The sequence below is a fragment of the Theropithecus gelada genome, chromosome X, assembly GCF_003255815.1.
Source record: "Theropithecus gelada isolate Dixy chromosome X, Tgel_1.0, whole genome shotgun sequence".
NCBI classification, from domain to species: Eukaryota; Metazoa; Chordata; class Mammalia; order Primates; family Cercopithecidae; genus Theropithecus; species Theropithecus gelada.
In genome coordinates, this window is record NC_037689.1 from 105,412,426 (window position 1) to 105,424,745 (window position 12,320).

Consider the following 12,320-nt stretch of genomic DNA (forward strand, 5'->3'; position numbering starts at 1 on the left):
CAACTTTCTTGGGCAACACTGGCCAGAGACACTATTCCACCTCCCTGCTGAGGGCCAGCTTGAACTTTATTCATTCCAAAATCCAACCATTCAGCCAGACCCTCAAATCACTGAAGACAGTCGGTCAAAAGGGATCAAAATCAAGGGCAAACCTCTCTGAAGTGCTTATCACTCTCCAGCATCTCCTAAATCTTGGAATGATCCTAGGCCTTTCTTAAGCCTCCCTCCACCAGCTGGTCAGATAAAGCCCTGTGTTGTAGGACACTTCCACCTTTGGAAAGCGGTTTCCAGAACAGTTTGCTTGAAGACTCTCTAATACCCAAGGAAGACATGGGAGCCACTTGAGGTAAGTGCTGTTCTTCACTGATTGCCCTGCAACACTGCTTTCTGAACACCTACACTTCACCCCTTGCTGCCTTTATCCACAATTCATTAGTTTCCACTGATGAAACCAATCAAGTTGGAATAGAGGAATACAGCCATGTGTATGCATGAGCTTGGTCCATTTGCCAGTATGTAGACTGTCGTATGATAAAGCTTCCATGAATACATTGCATTGTAAAAACAGGAACTGCATACAAATTGACCTTTTATCATATTAAAAGGTCTTCCCTGAGGACTTTCTAAGCATAAATGAAGTGGAGGAAGTCACAAAGGAAAAATATAGACACATGTGACAAAGTTGAAATAAAAAACTTATGTGTATTAAAAAAACAGACATTGCTGGCAGGTAAATAAATTGGTACAACTTTCATGGAGGGAAATATGGTATATTTATTAAAAGCTTTTCAAATGTGCTTACCATGTCACCCAGGAATCCCACTGCTAAGAATTTATCCAGAGGAAATAAACCATACGGGCACAAAGATTTTGCTATGAGGATATTAATCTAAGCTTTAATTATAATAGTGGAAGGTTGGAAGCAACCCAAATGTCCTATAATAGAGGACTGATACATTGATATGATGGAATACAATGCAGACATTAAAAGTCATGTTTTAAAATAATATTTAGTGTCATAGAAAATGTTCAGGATTTAATTAGGTAAAGAAATCGGGATGTAAAATGTATAGTTTTAAAAATATAATAAGTATATGTACTCTTTACTTCAAAAAAAAATGTATCAAAGATCTACTGAGTATAGTGATAGATTTTGGGGATATTGCAGTGGGCCAGACAGTCTTTGCCCTAATGAAGGAAAAAAGGCTAAAAGGAAATAAACCAAAATCCATATCATTAAAGATACCTATGTTTGGGTGGGTTAAGGGTGATTTTAATATTTTGCTTGATAACTCTCTATATTTTCCATGATTATATACTGCTTTTACAATTAAGGAAAAGTTATTTTAAAAAATACTTTCCAAGCCAGGCATAGTGGTACATTCCTGTAATTCCAGCTACTCAGGAGTCTGGAGGAGGAGAATCACTTGAGCCCAGGAGTTCAAGACCAGCCTGGGCAACATAGCCAGATCCTTTCTCAAAAAAAATTTTTCCTTCAAATTGAGGCTAGCTACTATACCTTGTGAAGCCTAATACATAAAAGTATCTTATATTTAATGAACTCTGGAGGATTTGGACCACTTCCATGACCTACAATTAATTCGATCCTCCATACAATCCTGTGGGGATAGGTAGGGCAGGGATCATCATGTCTATTGTATGGAAAGAGGTTGAGGCAGAAAAAGCAAGTGATTGCCCTGGAAAACAGAGTGGGTTTGGGATAGAATCATAACCCTAACGTCAAATTTCAGGACTCTCTTAACTCTACTGTATTTCCCTGAATGTGTTGGGAAGGCAAAGGACCTCCCAAGGCTTTGATCCAAATTCCTTTCCAGACATTTGCCCCTGTTATCTTTCCCTCCTTTTTCAAGTGACTGGATACTATGGAATTCCCAAATGAGCAAGAGAAATAGCTGAATCATTTTACTTTCTAGCTTCCCAAAGATTTAGAATTGTAGAATCACATAAGGAAGAGACCTTGGAAAGCATTCCAGCCTTCTATGCAAGTTGAGAAGATTGCCTCGAGGGTACCCCTTTCTCTCTCTCTCTCTCTCTCTCTGTCTCTCTCTCTCTGCCAGGTACGGGTACCCTTTCTTTTCCTCGCTTCCCCTTTTGGGAAGTCTGCTAGATGGCCCTTTGATTGACTAAACAAATTAGACTTAATGTCTTCTGGCTGGTAATGAACCCATGCCTGAATAGCAAATAGCCATGGCATTTGCATTTTAACTCAGAACTCTGAAGACACCAAGCCCAAAAGAACTGTGGAATTTCAGGTAGCATAATAGGCTAGTTAGGGAGGTATCCCTGGGCAGGATCACCTTTTGGCAGCTCTGCTAAAGATTTTACAAAACTTAGGCAGGTTACCTATTCCTATCGCATATATGATCAGCCCCATCCTCAGGGAGCTGGCTCCACTGGAGGAGAAGACTGAGGATACAGTTCACAGAAGCAGGTCCTTCTGGCCTCTGCCTATGGGGTTAGTGGGTGCAGCCAAGCGCAGGGCTCACAATCACTCAGGAGGAAGTGAGGGAGCTTGCTGAAAAAGGAAAGGAATGAGTTGCTATTGGGAAGATTTTCAATCCTTCTGAGAGAAAAACAAATCCAATCTTACTCATTTGTCTCCTGGTTCCAGCCTCCACCCTGTTTACTTTCTTGGGTCAATGACAGATTTGAGCCTTTGTATTAATACTCAGCCTTCTCGCCTTAGTTCTGGCCTCTACTTGAGCCTGCTGCTGCTGCTGCTGCCGCTGCTGCTGCTACTTAGGACCACTCTCCATCCATTAACACATCTGGTTCCCCAGTTTGCTGCAAGGAAAAATTGAGATTTTGTTGCTCAGGTTCTGCTTCCACTGCTTCCATTCAGTGCTTACCCTCCCTGGGGCATGCAGCTCTACCCACCCACCACCCTCCCCCATGGCTTTTGCTCAAATTTAAAGCTGTTTTTGGAAGCATCATTTCAGGAGCTAAAGGAACTAAAACTCAGACTTAGACCAAGCCTGAATTGATGTTGGCTGCAGTGGTCACCTGCCTGGTATGGTTTTTAACAGCATTTGGAAAAGATTCGCTGTCCAGGGAATAATAATAACTAATATTTACAAATAAATATGTGCCAGGCCCTGTGCTAAACAATTTACATGCATAAATCATTTAATCTAAAAAAAAAAAAAACTATGTAATAGGCACCACTATTATCCCCATTGTACATTTTTCCAGTTCAAGATGGTAGACTGAGCACAAATATTTAAGTCTTGTCCCTCCAGAGGCCTCATTAAAATAATAGCACAGACATTTTAAAATGCATAAACCCACCACAACAAAGAGAACGGGAGGGAGGCCATCAGTGGCTGAGAAATTTAAATAAATTTCTGAAGTCAGAAAGCATCTGAGCAGTGCTAACTGATGAAGTCGAGTGGAGCAAACAATCAGTTGAAACTCTGTGTGGAAGGGCTGCAGCTAAGGAGACAGCTCACCTACACTGCAAACCTTAGCAAGACTACAGGTACGACAGAAATAAGAGTGAGGACTGGGGCTGACAACAGGGCGATTAACTGAAGGTCTGTAAAAAGAAGAGTTGACCCCCAGTCCCTACATGGAGATGACCTGGAAGCCAAATATTTACTTGCCAGCCTAAAATCAAAGAGTTTCTTCACTACAGAAATTGAATAAAGTCTCTAGAGATAATTAGGGCAGCTAGTTGGATGTCAGTGACTCAGAGTTAGGCCTTTTGTAGTTTGGTATTTAAACCCCACTCCATATCCCCTGCAAAAGATTAATATACAGATCCCCTCCCATTGTCCTTAAGCAAAATCTGCCCATTGTCAAGGTCTGCTCACATATACCCAGCTCCCAGTCAGACTCTCTATAGCCTCGTTTTAAAAGATAAACAGGAAACAAAAGAATATTAGACAATTAGACATATGAGAGAAGACTGAAACTTTAAAGAAAAATCACAATATTTAATGAAACAAGCAGAATTGATTTAGGGAACTAAAGGTACTATAAATAAAATTTCAAGTAGTATCCACAGAGAAATTTGACACCATATTACATCTGTAAAACAATAATAGAATGCAATAAAAAATAAGAACAAAGAATGCAATTGAGCTCTTTGCAAAACTTTTCAATATAAACATTTGTACATTGCTTTGATGTTTGAACCACGCAAAGGTACTACTTATTTGAAATAAATTAGTTTAATTTTTTTTTTTTGAGACAGAGTCTCGCTTTGTCACCCAGGCTGGAGAACAATGGGGCAATCTCGGCTCACTGCAACCTCCGCCTCCTGGATTCAAGCAATTCTCCTGCCTCAGCCTCCCGAGTTACTGGAATTACAGGTGCCTGCCACCTTGCCCGGCTAATTTTTGTATTTTTAGTAGAGATGGAGTTTTGTCATGTTGGCCAGGCTGGTCTCGAACTCCTGACCTCAGGTGGTCCACCCACCTTGGCCTCCCAAAGTGCTGGGATTACAGGCACGAGCCACAGTGCCCGGGCAGTTAAATTTTTTTAAATGATGAGCTCTTGGAAATAAAATATATCATTGGCAAAATAAAAGATCATAAAAGGTGTATTAGCTTTCTATTGCTGCATAACAAATTACCATAAGCTTAGTGGCTTAAAACAACCCACATTTTTAATCTTATGATTTCTGCAGGTCCAACAGTACAAGCACAACATAGCAGGGGTTTCCTGTTTAGAGCCTCATGAGGCTGCAATCAAGGTAACCTTAAGATGTGTTCTTATCTCAAACTCAGGGTCCTTTTCCAAGCTCATTCGGGTTGTTGGCAAATTCAATTCCTCAAAGTTGTAAGAATGAGACCCTTACAACTCAAAGGTGCCCCTCTCTGTAGGCAGTTCACAAAACAACTGTTTTCTTATTCAAGGCCAGTGAAAGAGTCACTCCAGGTTCTGTCTCTGACTCCTAGACTCCCTTTAAAAAGCTAACTGATGAGTAGGCTTCAGAAGGTCAGTAATAACAAACTTCTCCGAGCTAAAGGAGGATGTTCGAACTCATTGCAAGGAAGCTAAAAACCTTGAAAAAAGATTAGATGAATGGCTAACTAGAATAAACAGTGTAGAGAAGACCTTAAATGACCTGATGGAGCTGAAAACCATGGCACGAGAACTGTGTGATGCATGCACAAGCTTCAATAGCCAGTTCGATCAAGTGGAAGAAAGGGTATCAGTGATTGAAGATCAAATGAATGAAATAAAATGAGAAGACAAGGTTGGAGGAAAAGAGTAAAAAGAAATGAACAAAGCCTCCAAGAAATATGGGACTATGTGAAAAGACCAAATCTACATCTGACTGATGTACCTGAAAGTGATGGGGAGAAAGGAACCAAGTTGGAAAACACTCTTTGGGATATTATCTAGGAGAACTTCCCCAACCTAGCAAGGCAGGCCAACATTCAAATTCAGGAAACAGAGAGAACACCACAAAGATACTCCTTGAGAAGAGCGGCCTCAAGACACTTAATTGTCAGATTCACCAAGGTTGAAATGAAGGAAAAAATGTGAAGTGCAACCAGAGAGAAAGGTCTGGTTACCCACAAAGGGAAGCCCATCAGACTAACAGCAGATCTCTCGGCAGAAACTCTACGAGCCAGAAGAGAGTGGGGGTCAATATTCAACATTACTAAAGAAAAGAATTTTCAACCCAGAATTTCATATCCAGCCAAACTAAGCTTCATAAGTGAAGGAGAAATAAAATCCTTTACAGACAAGCAAATGCTGAGAGATTCTGTCACCACCAGGCCTGCCTTACAAGAGCTCCTGAAGGAAGCACTAAACATGGAAAGGAACAACCAGTATCAGCCACTGCAAAAACATGCCAAATTGTAAACACCATCAATGCTAGGAAGAAACTGCATCAACTAACGGGCAAAATAACCAGCTAACATCATAATGACAGGATCAAGTTCACACATAACAATATTAACCTTAAATGTAAATGGACTAAATGTCCCAATTAAAAGACACAGACTGGCAAATTGGATAGAGTCAACACCCATCAGTGTACTGTATTCAGGAGATCCATCTCACGTGCAGAGACACATATAGGCTCAAAATAAAGGGATGGAGGAAGATCTACAAAGCAAATGGAAAGCAAAAGAAAGCAGGGGTTGCAATCTTAGTCTCTGATAAAACAGACTTTAAACCAACAAAGATCAAAAAAGATGAAGAAGGGCATTACATAATGGTAAAGGGATCACTGCAACAAGAAGAGTTAATTATCCTAAATATATATGCACCCAATACAGGAGCACTCAGATTCATAAAGCAAGTTCTTAGAGACCTAAAAAGAGACTTAGACTCACACACCACACAATAATAGTGGGAAACTTTAACACTCCACTGCCAATATTAGACAAATCAATGAGACAGAAAATTAACAAGGATATTCAGGACTTGAACTCAGCTCTGGACCAAGCAGACCTAATAGACACCTACAGAACTCTCCACCCCAAATCAACAGAATATACACATTCTTCTCAGCACTGCATCACACTTAGTCTAAAACTGACTACACAATTCGAAGTAAAACACTCCTCAGCAAATGCAAAAGAACGGAAATCATAACAAACAGTGTCTCAGAATGACAGTGCAATCAAACTAGAACTCAGGATTTAGAAGCTCACTCAAAATCGCACAACTACATGGAAACTGAACAACCTGCTCCTGAATGACTACTGGGTAAATAACGAAATCAAGGCAGAAATAAAGATGCTCTTCAAAACCAATGAGAACAAAGACACAACGTACCAGAATCTCTGGGACACATTTAAAGCAGTGTGTAGAGGGAAATTTATAGCACTGAATGCCCACAGGAGAAAGCAGAAAACATCTAAAATCGACACCCTAACATCACAACTAAAAGAACTAAGGAAGCAAGAGCAAACAAATTCAAAAGGTAGCAGAAGACAAGAAATAACTAAGATCAGAGCAGAACTGAAGGAGATAGAGACACAAAAACCCTTCAAAAAAATCAATGAATCCAGGAGCTGATTTTTTGAAAAGATCAACAAAATTGATAGACCTCTAGCAAGACTAATAAAAAAGAAAAGAGAGAAGAATCAAACAGATGGAATAAAAAATGATAAGGAGGATATCATCACCGATCCCACAGAAATACAAACTACCATCAGATAATAATATAAACACCTCTATGCAAATAAACTAGAAAATCTAGAAGAAATGGATAAGTTCCTGGACACATACACCCTCCCAAGACTAAACGAGGAAGAAGATGAATCTCTGAATAGACCAATAACAGGCTCTGAAATTGAGGCAATAATTAATAGCCTACCAACCAAAAAAAGTCCAGGACCAGATGGATTCACAGATGAATTATACCAGAGGTACAAGAAGGAGCTGGTACCATTCCTTCTGAAACGATTCTAATCAATAGAAAAAGAGGGAATCCTCCTAACTCATTTTATGAGGCAATCATCATCCTGATACCAAAACCTGGCAGAGACACAACAAAAAAAGAGAATTTTAGACCAATATCCCTGATGAACATCGATGCGAAAATCCTCGATAAAATACTGGCAAACCAAATCCAGCAGCACATCAGAAAACTTATCCACCACGATCAAGTTGGCTTCATCCCTGGGATGCAAGGCTGGTTCAACATACACAAATCAATAAACATAATCCATCGTATAAACAGAACCAAAGACAAAAACCACATGATTATCTCAATAGATGCAGAAAAGGCCTTTGACAAAATTCAGCAGCCCTTCATGCTAAAATCTTTCAATAAATTAGGTATTCATGGGATGTATCTCAAAATAATAAGAGCTGTATATGACAAACCCACAGCCAATATCATATTGAATGGGTAAAAACTGGAAACATTCCCTTTGAAAACTGGCACAAGACAGGGATGCCCTCTCTCACCACTCCATTCAACATAGTGTTGGAAGTTCTGGCCAGGGCAATCAGGCAAGAGAAAGAAATAAAGGGTATTCAATTAGGAAAAGAGGAAGTCAGATTGTCCCTGTTTGCAGATGACATGATTGTATATTTAGAAAACCCCATCGTCTCAGCCCAAAATCTCCTTAAGCTGATAAGCAACTTCAGCAAAGTCTCAGGATACAAAATTAATGTGCAAAAATCACAAGCATTCCTATACACCAATAATAGACAAACAGAGGGCCAAATCATGAGTAAACTCCCACTCACAATTGCTACAAAGAGAATAAGATACCTAGGAATCCAACTTCAAAGGGATGTGAAGGACCTCTTCAAGGAGAACTACAGACCACTGCTCAACGAAATAAAAGAAGACACAAACAAATGAAAGAACATTCCATGCTCATGGATAGGAAGAATCAATACCATGAAAATGGCCATACTGCCCAAGGTAATTTATAGATTTAATGCCATCACCATCAATCTACCAATAACTTTTTTCACAGAATTGAAAAAAACTACTTTAAAGTTCATATGGAACCAAAAAAGTGCCTGCATTGCCAAGACAATCCTAAGCAAAAAGAACAAAGCTAGAGGCATCATGCTACCTGACTTCAAACTATACTACAAGTCTACAATAACCAAAACAGCATGCTACTGGTACCAAAATAGATATATAGACCAGTGGAACAGAACAGAAACCTCAGAAATAATACCACACATCTACAACCATCTGATCTTTGACAAACCTGACAAAAACAAGAAATGGAGAAAGGATTCCCTATTTAATAAATGGTGCTGGGAAAACTGGCTAGCCATATGTAGAAAGCTGAAACTGGATCCCTTCCTTACCCCTTACATAAAAATTAATTCAAGATGGATTAAAGACTTAAATAGTAGACCCAAAACCATAAAAACCCTAGAAGAAAACCTAGGCAATACCATTCAAGACATAGGCATGGGCAAGGACTTCATGACTAAAACACCAAAAGCAACAGCAACAAAAGCCAAAATAGACGAATGGGATCTAATTAAATCAAAGAGCTTCTGCACAGCAAAATAAACTACCATCAGAGTGAATAAGCAACCGACAGAATGGAAGAAAATTTTTGTAGTCTACGCATCTGACAAAGGGCTAATATCCAGAATCTACAAAGAACTTAAACAAATTTACAAGAAAAAAATATCCCATCAAAAAATGGGCAAAGGATATGAACAAACACTTCTCAAAAGGAGACATTTATGCAGCCAATAGACACATGAAAAAATGCTCATCATCACAGGTCATCAGAGAAATGCAAGTCAAAACTACAATGAGATACCATCTCACACCAGTTAGAATGGCAATCATTAAAAAGTCAGGAAACAACAAGTGCTGGAGAGGATGTGGAGAAATAGGAACACTTTTACATTGTTGGTTGGAGTGTAAACTAGTTCAACCATTGTGGAAGACAGTGTGGCGATTCCTCAAGGATCTAGAACTAGAAATAACATTTGACTCAGCCTTCCCATTACTGGATATATGCCCAAAGGATTATAAATCATGCTACTATAAAGACACATGCACATGTATGTTTATTGCGGCACTGTTCACAATAGTAAAGACTTGGAACCAACTCAAATGTCCATCAATGATAGACTGGATAAAGAAAATGTGGCACACATACACCATGGATTACTATGCAGCCATAAAAAAGGATGAGGTTATGTCCTTTGCAGGGACATGGGTGCAGCTGGAAACTATCATTCTGAGCAAACTCTCACAAGGACAGAAAACCAAACACCACATGTTCTCACCCATAGGTGAGAATTGATAAATGAGAACACTTGGACACAGGGTGGGGAACATCACACACTGGGACCTGTCATGGGGTGGGAGGAAGGAGAAGGGACAGCATTAGGAGAAATACCTAATGTAAATGATGAGTTAATGGGTGCAGCAAACCAACATGGCACATGTACACCTATGTAACAAACCTGCACGTTCTGTACATGTACTCTAGAACTTAAAGTATACAAAAAAAAAGTTCACTGATTAAGTCAGGTCTACCCAGAATAATATCCCTTTTGATTAACTAAAAATAAACTAATTTGGGATCTTAATGACACCTGCAAAATTCCTTTACTTTTGCCATATAACTTAATCATGAAAGTAACATCCCATCCTATTCACAGGTCCCACCCACACTCAAGAGGAGAGGGTTATATAGGACATGTACATGAGTCAGGAATCTTGGGGGCCATTGTAGAATTCTGCCTACTACAAAGGACTGGAAGACAAAGATGAGGAAATCCCTCACAATGGGGAAAAATAGATGAGAAATAAAGGAAAAGCAATAATGAAGAAAAATTTAGGAAGTTCAACATCTAGCATCCAATTATTAGAAATTCCAAAAAGAAGGGAGAAAATTATCAAAAAAGTAATATGATAAAATTTCTGAAAGCCGATGAAAAACGAGTTTTCTGACTGAAAAAGCCAACTGAATGTCATGCAGAGTTGTGTTTTTCAAAGCCACATTCCCAACCATATCAGGGTTCATACGCTGAATACTACGAAATGCTGATAAAAGAAATCAGATAAACCTAAACAATGGAGAGACATAACATATTCATGAATTGGAAGACTTAACGTGGTTAAAATGCCAGTTATCCCAAACTGGCTATAGATTTAATGCAACATTTGTCAAAATTCAAAGAGGTTTCTTGCAGATATAGACAAGTTTATTCTAAAATTAATATGAAAAGGCAAAGGTGTGGACAATGCCCGCATCGTTCTGAAGATCGACAATGCCTGTCTTGCTGCTGATGACTTTAGAGTCAAGGATGAGAAAGCTGGCCATGCACCAGTCCATGGAGAGTGACATCCATGGGCTCCACAAGATCACTGATGACACCAATGTCACTCAGCTGCAGCTGGAGACAGAGATCGAGGCTCTCAAGGAGCAGTTGCTCTTCATGAAGAAGAACAACGAAGAGGAAGTAAAAGGCCTACAATCCCAGATTGCCAGCTCTGGGTTGACCATGAAGGTAGATGCCCCAAATCTCAGGACCTCACCAAGATCATGGCAGACATCCAGGTCCAATATGACGAGCTGGCTTGGGAGAACCAAGAGGAGCTGGACAAGTAATGGTCTCAGCAGACTGAGGAGAGCACCACAGTGGTCACCACGCAGTCCGCTAAAGTTGGAGCTGCTGAGTTGATGCTCACGGAACTGAGACGTACAGTTCAGTCCTTGGAGACCGACCTGGACTCAATGAGAAATCTGACGGCAAGCTTGGAGAGCAGCCTGAGGGAAGTGGAGGCCTGCTATGCCCTGCAGATGGAGCAGCTCAATGGGATCCTGCTCCACCTGGAGTCAGAGCTGGCACAGACCCGGGCAGAGGGACTGCGCCAGGCCCAGGAGTACAAGGTCCTGCTGAACATCAAGGTTAAGCTGGAGGCTGAGATCGCCACCTACCGCCGCCTGCTGGAAGATGGCGAGGACTTCAATCTTGGTGATGCCCTGGACACCAGCAATTCCATGCAAACCATTCAAAAGACCACCACCCTCCGGATAGTGGATCGCAAAGTGGTGTCTGGGATATTAACCCAGCAGAAGCGGGATACTCTTTGGGGACCCGGAGACTGATTAAAAGTTCAGAGGAAGAAAAAAGAAAGAAAAGAAAGAAAGGAAGGAAGGAAGGAAGGAAGGAAGGAAGGAAGGAAGGAAGGAAGGAAGGAAGGAAGGAAGGAAGGAAGGAAGGAAGGAATTAGAAAAGCCAAGACAATATTTGTGGAAAAAATTAAATTAGAGGAATCACACTGAACGATTTTAAGATTTATAGAAAGTTAAGTAATCAATACTGAGTGTTACTGGTGAAGAGATAGGCACATAAATCAATGAGATGAAAAAGAGAGTTCAGAAAAAGATGTACAAAAAGAGACAAAAGGCCAGGCATGGTGGCTGACGCCTGTAATCCCAGCACTTTGGGAGACTGAGGAGGGCTGATCGCCTGAGGTCAGGAGTTCAAGACCAGCTTGGCCAACATGGTGAAACCCCATCTCTACTAAAGACACAAAAATTAGCCAGGCATAGTGGTGGGCACCTGTAATCCCAGCTACTAGGGAGACTGAGGCAGGAGAATTGCTTGAACCCGGGAGGCAGAGGTTGCAGTGAACCAAGATCATGCCACTGTACTCCAGCACCTGGGTGACAAAGTGAGACTCTGTCTCCAAAAAAAAAAAAAGACAAGGATGCAAAAGCAATTCAGTGGAGAAAACACCATCTTTTCAACAAATAATACTGAAACAGTTGAACATCCACAGTTTCAAAAAAAGAACATTGACCTAAATATTATACCTTATATAAAAGTGAATTCAAAATAGATATTAGATCTAAATGCAAAACCTAAAACTATAAAAC

General features: G+C 40.3%; 1 pseudogene; it reads left to right on the plus strand.

The window, feature by feature from the left end:
• Nucleotides 1-2,381: 2,381 nt before the first annotated feature.
• On the plus strand, nt 2,382-11,546 carry LOC112615228 (annotated as a pseudogene).
• Nucleotides 11,547-12,320: the final 774 nt, after the last annotated feature.